The sequence below is a fragment of the Ursus maritimus genome (assembly GCF_017311325.1).
Source record: "Ursus maritimus isolate PB19 chromosome X unlocalized genomic scaffold, ASM1731132v1 scaffold_X1, whole genome shotgun sequence".
Lineage (NCBI taxonomy): Eukaryota > Metazoa > Chordata > Mammalia > Carnivora > Ursidae > Ursus > Ursus maritimus.
The window spans coordinates 102171140-102184038 of NW_024423319.1; positions in this window are offsets into that span (position 1 = coordinate 102171140).

Here is a 12899-nt window from a genome sequence, read left to right on the forward strand (position 1 = left end):
TTTTTTTTTTTTTTTTTTTAGATTAGAGATGCCAAGAATCAGTCCACTGGTATTCTGAAAAGGTGTTCTCTATTACCCTGGTGGTGGGTAGAAGGGAACACTTTCAACTGCCAGATGGTGAAAGGTATTTCTGAAGGTATTTCCTGACTCATTAAAAAAGTTGTGTCCATCTTCAGAGCAGCAGGTTAAGTTTTAAAGTATAATTTACAAAGACTAACATACAAAAAGTAGTGCTGAATGAGGTGGCATTTAATATCTAGGAACCATTTTGGACCAAGAGGAAGTTACTTAAGTGTCAAATTCCACCAACAGTACCCGGAGTGTTTTTCCTGTAAACAAACAAGGGTGTAATATGAAAGGTGCTTTCTGAAAGGAGTGAATGCAATGCATTTCTAAAAATAAGTTGTAGCAAAGAGTTAGGATTTATTTTTAAAGGAGCAAGTTAACTTGGTCCATTTTTCCTGAAATGGCTAAAACTGAAGCAGTTTCTCCTGTTTTGAAGATTTTAGAGTTAATTTCAATTTTGGTCATTGTTTGAACCAGATGGGCTGTCTGTATGGACATGAAGTATAGTTTTCCACAAGAGAGATTTTTGTTTTCTATTCAAAATACCATCGTAGTTTTGCACCATTTGATGATATTCATGTTGAAGTATAAAATTCAGAAATTAAGAAGTCACCTTGTGGGGCGCCTGGGTGGTGCAGTCGTTAAGCGACTGCCTTCGGCTCAGGGCGTGATCCCGGCGTTATGAGATCGAGCCCCACATCAGGCTCCTCCGCTGGAAGCCTGCTTCTTCCTCTCCCACTCCCCCTGCTTGTGTTCCCTCTCTCGCTGGCTGTCTCTATCTCTTCAAATAAATTTAAAAAAAATATCTTAAAAAAAAAAAAGTCACCTTGTAATTCCAAAAACAAAAGAGACCATCTTAAATATACTATTGTGCCAATAGGAGACAGATCTCAGGCAAAAGGAAGAGAGAGTTGTGTAAGAGCTACAAAGAGAGTGTATTCTTAAAATAAGAAATAATCATTTCATCAGACATAAAGTCTGTTAAAGTGTGGACATGACCTCAGGAGATATAATCACATATTGCTAAGGACATGACACAGCAGGGAAACTGCATTTTTACATCTCTCAAGCCATGCTAGTTAAATTAAATGTTGTAATGGGACTATTCATGTTGTGAGTGTATGTCAAAAGAGGCAGTTTGTTCCAAGAGCATGTCATGTTTTCCTTCTGGCTAGACTGTCTTGGGGAATGTTATCCAGAGTACACACATTTACATGCACACTCAGAGTGTTGTTTTGAAAAAAATATGCTTAACCCTTTGTTTTCGTGGAAGTAGACCCAATTCCTTAACAGAGCAGTTATTTACAACTAGAGAGAGGAGAACAATTTTTCTATCCTCTTTCTGCTTATTCTCTTTTCTTCAGCTAGTTTTAATCAGCCGGTAAAAAATAGACACTGTAAAAAAATCTTTTAATGGACACTTGTAGGAAGGAAAAAAATGAATATTTGCATTTCTTGCTGTATTGTTTCCAGTGAATTTGTAAGGAAGGGTGGAGGAGGGCATAAGTGTAATGAGAAGTTAACAAAAAGAAGAAGAAAAAAAAAAAAGAAAAAGGAGAGGCTTTCTATTGAGCTGTGTAACCTCTATGAGCCCTTTCCTAGTCTCAGCTACTTAATGTTAGGGAAACAACATGACAGGCAAAATGGTGCAAAGGCAAATTGCCCATCACATGGCATAACCTACTATTACAGGAACACTTAAGAGGGCAACAAAACACAGAAGAGCAATCCTTGCTGTCTGCACATTGAGTGAAAAATTGACCAAAATGTTCAGCCTCTCTAGATACTGTGTGCGAGGAGATACCATGTCAAAAATGTTTAATTTCATCTTTAAGATTTTTAGAAGTGGGTTACTTATGAAAAGAAGTAACAGTTTGGAATGGTCTCGTATGTACAATAAAATGTAGGTGAGCAGTTTTGGAGAGGTACCCTGGGCTCATCAAAATCAGGGCTTTAAATACATGACTTCCAGTAATTTTTATGGCACAGTGACTTTCTAAATATACCAACAAAGGAAAGGTGATACAACAGATAAGGCAAAAGCTTCATATTCAGACAGCTCTTGCTGACAACACAGGCTCTGACGCTTACCAGTCCCATGACCTTAGACAATTTACTTCTTTTTTCCTCTAACCACAATTTCTCCATCTTGTCTTAAAACTCAGCAACTATTTGTAAACTACCCAGATCATATTCAGCACTTAATAAATAACTTTTGAAATTCTTTATTATCGACAATAGTAGCACAATCAATTCCCAGAAGATTGGCAATAAAGTCAGGTAAAAAAACACTTATATCACAAGTTATACTCATAAATCAGTAATCCTATATTCTCAATCAAATTAGTAGCAACATGATAAATTCAAAATTAAGAGTTCAGTTCTGGTTAGCAGACAAGTCTATATGTATGCATCATGCCCTGCTGAGACACAATTGAAATAAAAAGCATTAAAGTAGAAAGAAAAATAAGCTTGCATAGCAATAAAGACACTTGGGTGGAGTGGTATCTGGGGTGTTAACCATGGAGCGTAGAGTGAGAATGAAATCAGAAGAGTAGCAGGAGAGGTGGGGGAGGGCATCCAAGATCTGTGAAAGTGACAACAGTAAGTAAGCATCATTCCCTTCCCCACCATGGCCCTCCCAACAAGCAGAGCAGTCAGCTAGAATGTATCCATGGATAATAGTCCAAGTGTCCTTTTCCTTAAAGCAATTGAGATAACAGTCAAAGCTGAGGGCCCTGGTATAGATGAATGTTGTTGCCTCAGAGTTAAGCTCTTCTCTTTAGGGTGTTGGAGGATCCCAGATGCTGCAAGTTTCCCATCCTAAGGTGCAAGTCACGGTGTTTTCAGGAGCGAGACATGTTAATGGTTAGCTCCCACCCAACAATTACAGTCTCAAGAGTACAAATGACCCACTGAAAGGAAAGTCTTTAAAATTGGCAGGTCTGTCAGGTAATACCTGCATCAGTCAGGGAACACAGGTTGAAAATGCTAGCAGCTAAATGTTAAGGTTCGCAGCTCAGTTCAAATAACGAAGCCAGTTCCTCGTTTTGGAGGGTCTGCTGAATGCTATCAGTCCAATCGTTCTTATTTGTCCATGCCACCAGCATGGTGGTGTGACATTAACCCACCCCATGGTGACTGAGGTTGGGGGTGAGGATGACACCCAGAGGTGTGTGTATGTGTGTGTGTGTGTGTGTGTGTGTGTGTGTGTGCATGTGTGCTGCAGGAAGCGGGAGCATCCTTTGTAGATCTCTCAGTGAGGTTAAGGGAATCGTGGTCAGGGCTTTCTTTCCAGCTGGGTATGGCAGACCCAATAGTCAATTCAATTGAAGATGCTTCTAACAGTTTGGAAGAGATGCACCAGAATGTTTTCCTTGGGGAGGAAGCCTTCAGAAGCAGTTTTGAAAGACAGAGATCATTAATGCCCCTTCCTCCCCTGTGCAACCCTCGATTCTAGGTTGTTGCTCTTCTTCCGTTTCCACAATACCTGAGTGTCTCTTTCTAGTAACTATAACTTTGCCCTTTCTTTCAGTTATTCCTTACTCTCGCCCAAACTTTTCATCTAGGAGGATCAGTGTGAGAGGGACAAAGACATTTTTATAAAACCAGAATTAAGTTTGAACCACATAGGTTTCATTTTTGCCAGGCTGCCACCCAGAGCCTGTACCAACCATCTGGCCTAGGAAAAGAAATACTCATCATACTCAGGAATGGCCACGACAGAACCCTAAATTTTCAAGATAGATCTAGATAATTTCCTATCCCTTTAGTCCTGACTCAGTGATCAGATTATCTTATTCTAGTGTAGGGGTTCTCAGTCTCACCACAGATGACATTTTGAGCCCGATATTTCCTTGTTTTGGAAGGCATTCTGTGCGTTATAAGAAATTTTGCAGCATCCCTGACATCTACCTACCAAATGCCAGCAGCACACACCAGTTGTGACAACCAGAAATGTATCCAGAAGATGCTAAATATCCCTCAAGAGGCAAACTCACCTTTAATTGTGAACCATTACTCTAAAGACATGTAGAGCTTGATTCAAGAGCTTCTCTTACTTTATGGATATTGGGTTCACATCCACTAGGCTGAGTTACCTTTTTTCTTATCCTCTACCTGAAAGGGCCAAGTACACACACGGGTCAGGTGTATAATGCACTTTAATCAAAAGAGAATAGACTTTGCTTAGAATTACAGAGATCCTGTTTCTGCTTTTCATTACATATGTAACGGTGGCATTTTATGTGACACCTCTAAATCTCAGAGTTCTTATTTTTAGTGTATGGCTGACAACACTGTAACGTGTGAATTGTGTCCCCCAAAGTTCACATGTTGTAGTTCTAACACCCAGGGCCTCAGAATAGGACTGTATTTGGAGACAGGGTCTTAAAAGAAATAATTAAGTTAAAATGAAGTAATTAGGATGGACCCAACTCCAGTGTAACTGGTATCCTTAAAGAAGAAATTTAGACACAGAGATATACACAGAGGGAAGACCACATAAAGACACAGGGACAAGATGGCCATCTACAAGCCAAAGAGATAGGCTTCTGAAGAAAGCAACTCTGCTGACACCTTGATCTTGGACTTCTAGCCTCCAGAACTGTGAGAAAACAAACTTCTGTTGTTTAAGCCCCCCAGTCTGTGGTACTTTGTTATGGCAGCCTTAGCAGACTAATACAAACACCTAATGGGAAGAAGTTCTCTGAGGGTTAAACAATATGTAACTTATGAATATCCCTGTTATGATAAGCAGTTCACAAATAACATGTCAATAGCTAGTCTTTTATTGAGCATCTATTATATGTCGAGCACACTTTTCCTATGCAATTTATCTGTATCATTTCTAATTTCACAATAAATCTGCGAGGTAGATGTGGTGGCCATGAGAACACACCTTGTAGAGAGGGAATATAATAAAATACAAGTAAAGGCCCCAGCCACTGCTCTGTAGTCATTGCCCCACTTTCCCCCAAGCCATGCTTCGTGGGGCTGCTCCCAGCTAGTGATTTGAAGGCAGGGGTACAGAAGCAGGCTTGTTCTTGGGAGATGAGAGACTCCTCTGACTGGAGAGTTGTTTGAGGACTTTCTCAAGGCTCTCCTGAACAATCTTTAGACTACAGGGTGATCTAGGATGTTTCCATCATTCCCTCTCTTCTTCATTTGAGGTCAGAATGTGTCATGATCTGATGCTTGTCCCACCCTCCTCCAGCTTGCTGTCCATTGCTCCTCACCAACATATTCTCTAATGAAGTCCTTGTATGCTAACTTCTCTCATGACGGCTCCTTCCTGGAGAACACGAACTAACACAGTACAGATTTTGACTTTTTTACAGAAGAAACAGAGGCACCCAGAAGTATGTAACTAGCACTTGTGAGAATGTATTCAGATATGTTTGTCTGACTCCATAGGCTGAGTTCTTTCTCCTACATATAATGTGTCTTGAAATGTATCATGAAAGTACTTTAAACATTAGAACCATTATATGCACCTACCAGATATATTTATTAATAATAAAGTAGAAATCTGGTATCAGCATATCAGGTCTGTGAAAAATCTATGCACATAGTGTCCCTCTTTCTGCTTTACCCATGCTTCCAAAGGTCATATAAAGCTAACACTGCTTGAATTCTTCTCCATAAAAACACAGTACTCTGCAAACCACTGTCATTACACTCACCACAGGAGTTGCTAAAAAGGTAGCAGCGAAATTTTTACTCTTGCCTCAGAAATCGAGAGAGAATAACTAACTTTCACTACATGCCGAGCACCCTGCTAAAGTACTTTATATGTGTCGTGGGATACTTTGACGGAGGTCCACATCACCAATACTCCTCATGCATTCCCCCATGCTGCAGTTTCATTGCTAATGTGAGAAAAATGTGGGGGAATAGAGGCCTACTTAGTTTACTGAGATTAAGCTTCAATCCCATTGAAGAATGGGGGCTTAAAATAGAAATTATGTCCAATTATATACAACTTGAAATTAAATACCTTGCACATCTGAGTGTGTAGACTGAGTTTCCTAGCCACTACACTTGCATCAACTCCTGGTCCATTTCTGGATTTTGTTGTTGTTGTTGTTTGTTTTTTTCCCCTTTCCCATTTATTGCTATGAAAGGTATTCTTTTGATTCTAATCTAGTAGTTAGTTACCTTTAAGTTGTAACACGCACACTTCATTTTGCAAAGACTAAATTTAATCAGTCTATCCTCCCCTGGAATAATAAAGGAAATTGTTTTATATCCATCATCCCTCTATAGTATTGCATATGATTGCTATTTTAATATAGCTGACACTTTTAGCTGTTTTTACTAGGTTTTTGGTCTCCAAACTGTTGGAATCAGAAGCAAACCAAATTTGAGATACATTATTTCCTGCCCCCACTGCAATGACTAAATTGGGCAATCACGTGGGTAGTATTTGGAGAAAACTGCAGAAAACTACTTTTGTTGGAGAGTTACTAAGGCAACCCTTTAGAAAAGAAGGACGTATGAATGGGCTGAGGAGCCTGATAAGCTACCCAATAATATTGGGATGTTTCTGCTGTAGACATTTTCAAAGATGCCCTAAAAAATCTGAAGAGTGCTTTAGTCTATCACATTTGGCAGTGGAGAAGATACAGTATTTTTGATGTATTTCCAAAGATTGCGAAATATCAAAGAATGGTTGATAGTCTGTGGAAGCTATTTATATTTTTCTCAGATTTGAGTATTACTCTTTAAATGTACTAAAATTTTGTATGATTTCTATTGATCTTAAATATGAATATCCTTTTCAATATAGAGTAGATTACATATTATGCGGAAAATCTCACTATGTTAGAGTTTAGAAAATGCATCAGTGTCCTATAGACGAATACATTTTTAAAAATTTTTATTTAACTCAATTTAGTTAACATATAGTGTATTATTAGTTTCACGGGTAGAATTTAGTGATTGATCAATTGCATATATTAGAGTGCTCCTTGCATCAAGTGCCCTCCTCAATGACCATCACCCAATTACCCCATCCCCCCACCACCTCCCCTCCAGCAACCCCCAGTTTGTTTCCTAGAGTTAAGAGTCTCTTATGGTTTGCCTCCGTCTCTGTTTTTATCTTATTTTATTTTTCCTTCCCTTCCCCTATGTTCATCTGTTCTGTTTCTTAAATTTTATGTATGTGTGAGATCATATGCTATTTCTCTTTCTCTGACTTATTTCACTTAGCATAATACCCTCTAGTTACTTTTTTCCAGATTTATTAAGAAATAATAGACATATAACATTGAGTTAGTTCAAAGTGTACAACATAATGATTTGATATATGTGTATATCGTGAAATGATCCCCACAAGTTTAGGTAACATTAGCTCACATAGTTACAAATTCCTTTAGAAAAGTATGTTTTGAATAATAGTATTATGCATGGTGCCTTTATTTGTCTTCACTAATATTTCAGACATAGATGAAAAGTATACTGTATGGGATATGTATTTAGAATGGCTAGGTTTGTGTCATTATTGAAGTACTTCCTATTTAATCTGACTTCAGTTCATTCCTATAACGTCTTTAAGTCTCCGGGTACTTATCTATAAAATTATGCGTATGCTATAAATAACAATGCAGGTAAAGTCACAACATTTTAAAGTACCACAAGGATGTCAATAAAAATTTCCTACTTAGTTAATATGATACTGTAACAATTTTTCTTTTATACCTAACAAATAATGTGATTTCATTATTATTTCTCAAATAAAGTATTATATTAGGGTATGCAGATATATCACTCCATACTGATACCCTGGAAGTGAACTATAAGCAATGATTTACATTAACTTCTATATGTTGTTCTTTTTAGGGTATTCAACTTAGCTGTAAGAAAATTGGTACATTTTTCTCTTTTTCTTCCTATCTCTGTTTGAAATTTATAAAATGATACTTAATACATGAATATAGTATTTCTATAAAAATATCAACTATAAGATTAAAAGCCCCTTTTACCATTATCTGAAATCTAAGATCTGTTTTTCTTACGTTTTGCCCAGGAGCTCATTCTTACCAGTTTGATTACATGAATTTGGTGTTCCCTGGGCTTTATATAAATATATTTATGGCAAATTCATATTATAGCTGTGTGCATATGTACATAAAATATATAATTTACTATGATACATTAATAGATATTGACTCTTTGTCTTTTCCATTCTCCCTCCTTTCCTTAAGAAGTATTCTAAATTTCCAGTAGGAAATTCAATTCCCAATTCTTAGCCAAGCAGTTTGAGTGAGATTGACTCTACCCCATCAGCAGGCCCAAGGATGTATTAGCGTATTCCTTGACATTTGTTACTAATAAATGGATAGATATACAACAAAGGCAAAGCAAATGAAATGCATAAGGTTCTAGGAATTGTACTCCCTTCTTCCATTAGAACTACGCGAAGAGATTCTCTTTGCTGCTGGATGCAAATGAGAAATGTCTGACTTTTGGAGCTGATGGCAGCCATACTTTGAGAACAAGGGAAGAAGCTTTCTGCAGTAGAAACAAGTATCAAAGAAGCAAGGCAGGCAATGTATTGAGAGAAATGCGTCTATAATATTTAATCCCTAGATCAAGTGGCACCTGACTCTTTGCTTTTGGATTATTGGATAACAAGAGTAACTGTTCCCTTTGTAATTTAAGCTAATCTACATTGGATTTTCTGTTGTTTGAAATATTCTGAGACTATAACAGGTGAATTATTTAATCTACAAGGAAAAAAATTAACTCTAATGTAATTTTATCTGTTTCAGAACACAGACAGAGAAAAGAAGCTTCCAAATACTTCAAAAATTGGATTAGAATTTTGCTAGAAAGAAAGCAGACAAGGAGAACCCTCCTCCAAAAAAATTTGATTCATATTGAAGCAAATGCCTACAAAGAATATCACCAATTGTAGCCTAACAGTGAGTGCATCGTGATCATTTTATCCAGAGAGTAAGGAAAGTTTTCCATATTAAAACTACAATAAGAAAAAAAAATTCATCTTACAGAAAGCAAAAAAAGAATTATAAAATTCAATGCCTATATCTGGTAAAAAATAATACTCCCTTAACTGTTGTAGCATGTATTCATAGAGCTGATATGTGGTCAGTACATACTGGTATAGCACATCAGGTGGTGTACAATTGGGCTGGCTGCTCAGTGCTCATAGATAGAGGTCAGAGTCTGTTGGGTGGATACTGTAGTATGTTTCGAATATCATTCCATTATATGTTCCGGTGTGTGTATATGTGTGTGTGTGTCTTTTAATGAAAATATTTCCATATGTATATATGAAAATCAGCATCATATTTAATGGTGAATCTAGAGGACTATCTACTGTAGTTGAGAACAAGATAGCGATGTCAATTAACAGCCATTATTTTACATTGAACTGTGGCTCCTAGCCTATGCAATTAGATAAGAAAGAGTTAAGAAATGAGAGCTATAAATATTGGGAGGGAAGAAGGCATATTATGTTTTTCACATATTATTATAATATACTGTGAAAATCCAAAAGAATGTGAAAAACAAAAAGAAAATTCAGTAGGGGTGTTGATGACATAAATTAGTACAAGACAACCAGTAACTTTTCTTTATCCAGTAATAAGCATAGCAGTTACTTAAATTAAATGACTAGTAATAAATATGATACAAATCTATGTGAAGGAAGCATTAAAGTTTTTTAAGCTACATAAAATCCTTCAATAAGATTTTTAATAAAAATCCTTTAATAATAATGTGCCTTGATTTTTGGACGGGAAATCATTATTATGAGGCATTCCATCTTTCCAAACATAAGTTTGTTAATTTAATGCAATCTAAGGAAAAGTACTGTGAGGATTTTCTTTTCTTTTCATTTTGAAAACACAAAATGACTGTGAAATTCATCTGGAAATAGTATTAGTCAGGAGTAACATGGGCTTTTAAGAAAAATAATAACGTTGGAGGACAAGTTCTACCAGATATCAACATATGTAAGTCCAGTTTGGTAGAAACATGACTGCATGGGTGCAGCAGCAAAGAAACATTTTAATGGAAAGAAAGTGTAGAGCTATGTGTAAGGGGGTGAGCTATGATATACAAAATAGGTGTTGCTTTAGCAGTCTAGAAACTAGAAGAAAAATGCAGCTTCATTTTATATTACTTTTCTTATTAAAATACATTTTACTAAAATCAAATACTTCAAGAAAAAAAATATAAACCTCTTAGAAGTATATTTGGTAAAAATTTTACTAATGGTAGATAGTAAAGGTCTGTTATTTTTTTAATGACAGGAAATCCAAGTGGTGACAATGGGGAAGACTGACATTTGATGACTAAAAATGTTCTGTATTAGTAGGGAAAAAGCCAAATATATCCCCTTTTCTATGGGTTATGCCTTCATTTTTATAATGAAAATAGAAAAATGCAAATGACTAAATTTGACCATAGGAGAAAGCAGAAATTAGCAGTTTGCAGAAAAGGAAATACCCCAAATCAGTAAACATACCATGTACTCTGTGGCAAGCTGAAAATGATAACCCCCCAAAAGGTATTCACATCCTGGAACCTGCAAATGTTACTTTATATAGCAAAATCTTTGCAGATGTGACTAAATTAAGGATCTTGGGATGGCAAGAATAACCTGGATTATCCAGGTTGGCCCTAAATGCAATCAATCACGTGCCCTTGTAAGAGGAAGGCAGAGGGAGGTTTGACACACCCACACACACCCACACACACAGAGCAAAAGACAATGTAAAGACTGAGCAGAGAGACATTTGAAATCTTAGCTTCAAAGATTGGAATACTGTGGCCATAAAGCAAGGAATGCCAGCCATCACCAGGAGCTGGAAGAGACAAGAACCAAATTCTTTTCTACAGCCTCTGGAGGGAATGTGGCCCTGTGGACACCTAGTGATACTAATTTTTGAACTTTTGTCCTCTAGATGTGTAAGAGAATTTTTTGTTGTTGTTTTAAGTTACATAGTTTGTGGTAATTTGTGACAGCAGCCACAGTAAACAAATCCATTTTCTAACAATTAAGAATATAAATTAAAATAGCAATGACATGTTATTCTGTGCTAATCTCATGGGCAGAGATTTAAGACCTTAATGATATTTGGAGATAGAAGAAAAAAGTGAGGTATTTTTATTCTGTTCCACTACAATTTCAAATATGCATAGAAATAAGCACAACCCTTAGTTCATACATAATCTTCTTGGAATTTTTCCTAGTAACATATTCAAAAATTGTGAAGAGACAAATGTACCTTGATATTTATTGCAGCATTGTTTAGAGTGGCAAATTCTGTAAGTAACTGATGTGTCCATTGAGTAACTAGAATTACCCATTAAGCATAGTATGCACTAATATAAGATTATTTTAAATGAGATTTTTGTCTGAGTTTCAGCGGAGGTCCTAACCTTGAACAACAAAACCATAGTTGCCAAAGTGAGACACTAATCCATTTATGCAGTTCATATAAAGAAGTTATATGAAAAAAGGTCTTATGACCCATACCCCACACCTGAGACTATAAAGGAATTTAACTTGAAATTAAGTAAGGAGAGAATTTCTTTTGGAAATGTTTGCAGTAAGACTCATACTTTCTCTTATTTTCACCATTACACTTACTTCTTGGAAGAAGATGAAGGTACTTCTCATTGCTAGTCTAGTGAGGGGGCTTTATTTAAGGAAAGCAGTGAAGATTTAGAAAAGTGTCCACCGAAGTTTGGGGAGCACAGAGTTCTGGTGTTTGACTCATACCTGAGAATTCTAAAGAGGCTGTGGAATCATCCAGAGAGAAAAGGAGTCATACTGTGGACAAATTGCACTTCCGCCCACAGAATGAGCAAGGCTATGAGTGTGTTTTCCACAAACCAGTATGTTGTTATATGATCAGAGAGATAGAAAGAAAATGGCTTGAAGCCATCTTAGCAGGGAGTTGGCCCAAAACAGCTACCTGAAAGGGAACTGGGGTTCCAGTCTGAAGACTACCAGATACGAAGGAACGGAAAGGCCATCCCACACATTATAAGGATGAATTTCTCAGAAATCTTTAAAAATCATCCTGTGAGAGAATAAGCTATCTTTGAACAACTGCGAAACCAAGAATTTGCTGGCTGAATACGTCTGTGACTCTAACCACCCTCCTCCTCGAATGGTCAGAAACTAATATAGTTAGGGAACAAAGAGGCAGTTGGTGAGGAGAGAGAGAGTGAGAGAGGACGCAAGCTGATTCTCTTTGCAGATTTCTTGACTGAAACCGAATCAAGTTGAATCAAGATGCCCTTTGGAGGTTCATCTTGTTGAAAGGTTCGTCACACTGAACAATTTATTATTCAAATGAGATGGATATAGTATCTAAAAGGTACCCAAGGACTACTGCTATTACTATCGGAAAGGAAGTGGAAAAAGTTGTAAGTATTATCCAAGAGGAAGAGAAGAGAGTCCACAAAGCAAGGAGGAAGGCACCATGAGACTACTTGCACCTGATCAATTTGAACCTCTTCAATAAGACTGTTAAAAAAAATTACTAAGTAAAGTTGGTCAAAATATGTAGACCCAGGAAAATATAGCACAGATGCATTTTTAAGTAACAGAATATAAAAGGGATGTAGAAGAATACAAATAGCAATATCCCATTATGTATTTTTATAAAAATGCACTCAAGGAAGACAATGGCGAAGAAGGTTGCAATGAGGCTGAGGACAAAAAAGAAGATGAAAAAGAGAAACCACATATTATACCCTCTGCTGCTACAAAATTGTCCCTTACACTCTGTGTTTCCACGGGACCAGCTTTACTGCCTCTGCTTTAAGAACCTGGCCAATAAAAACAAAGG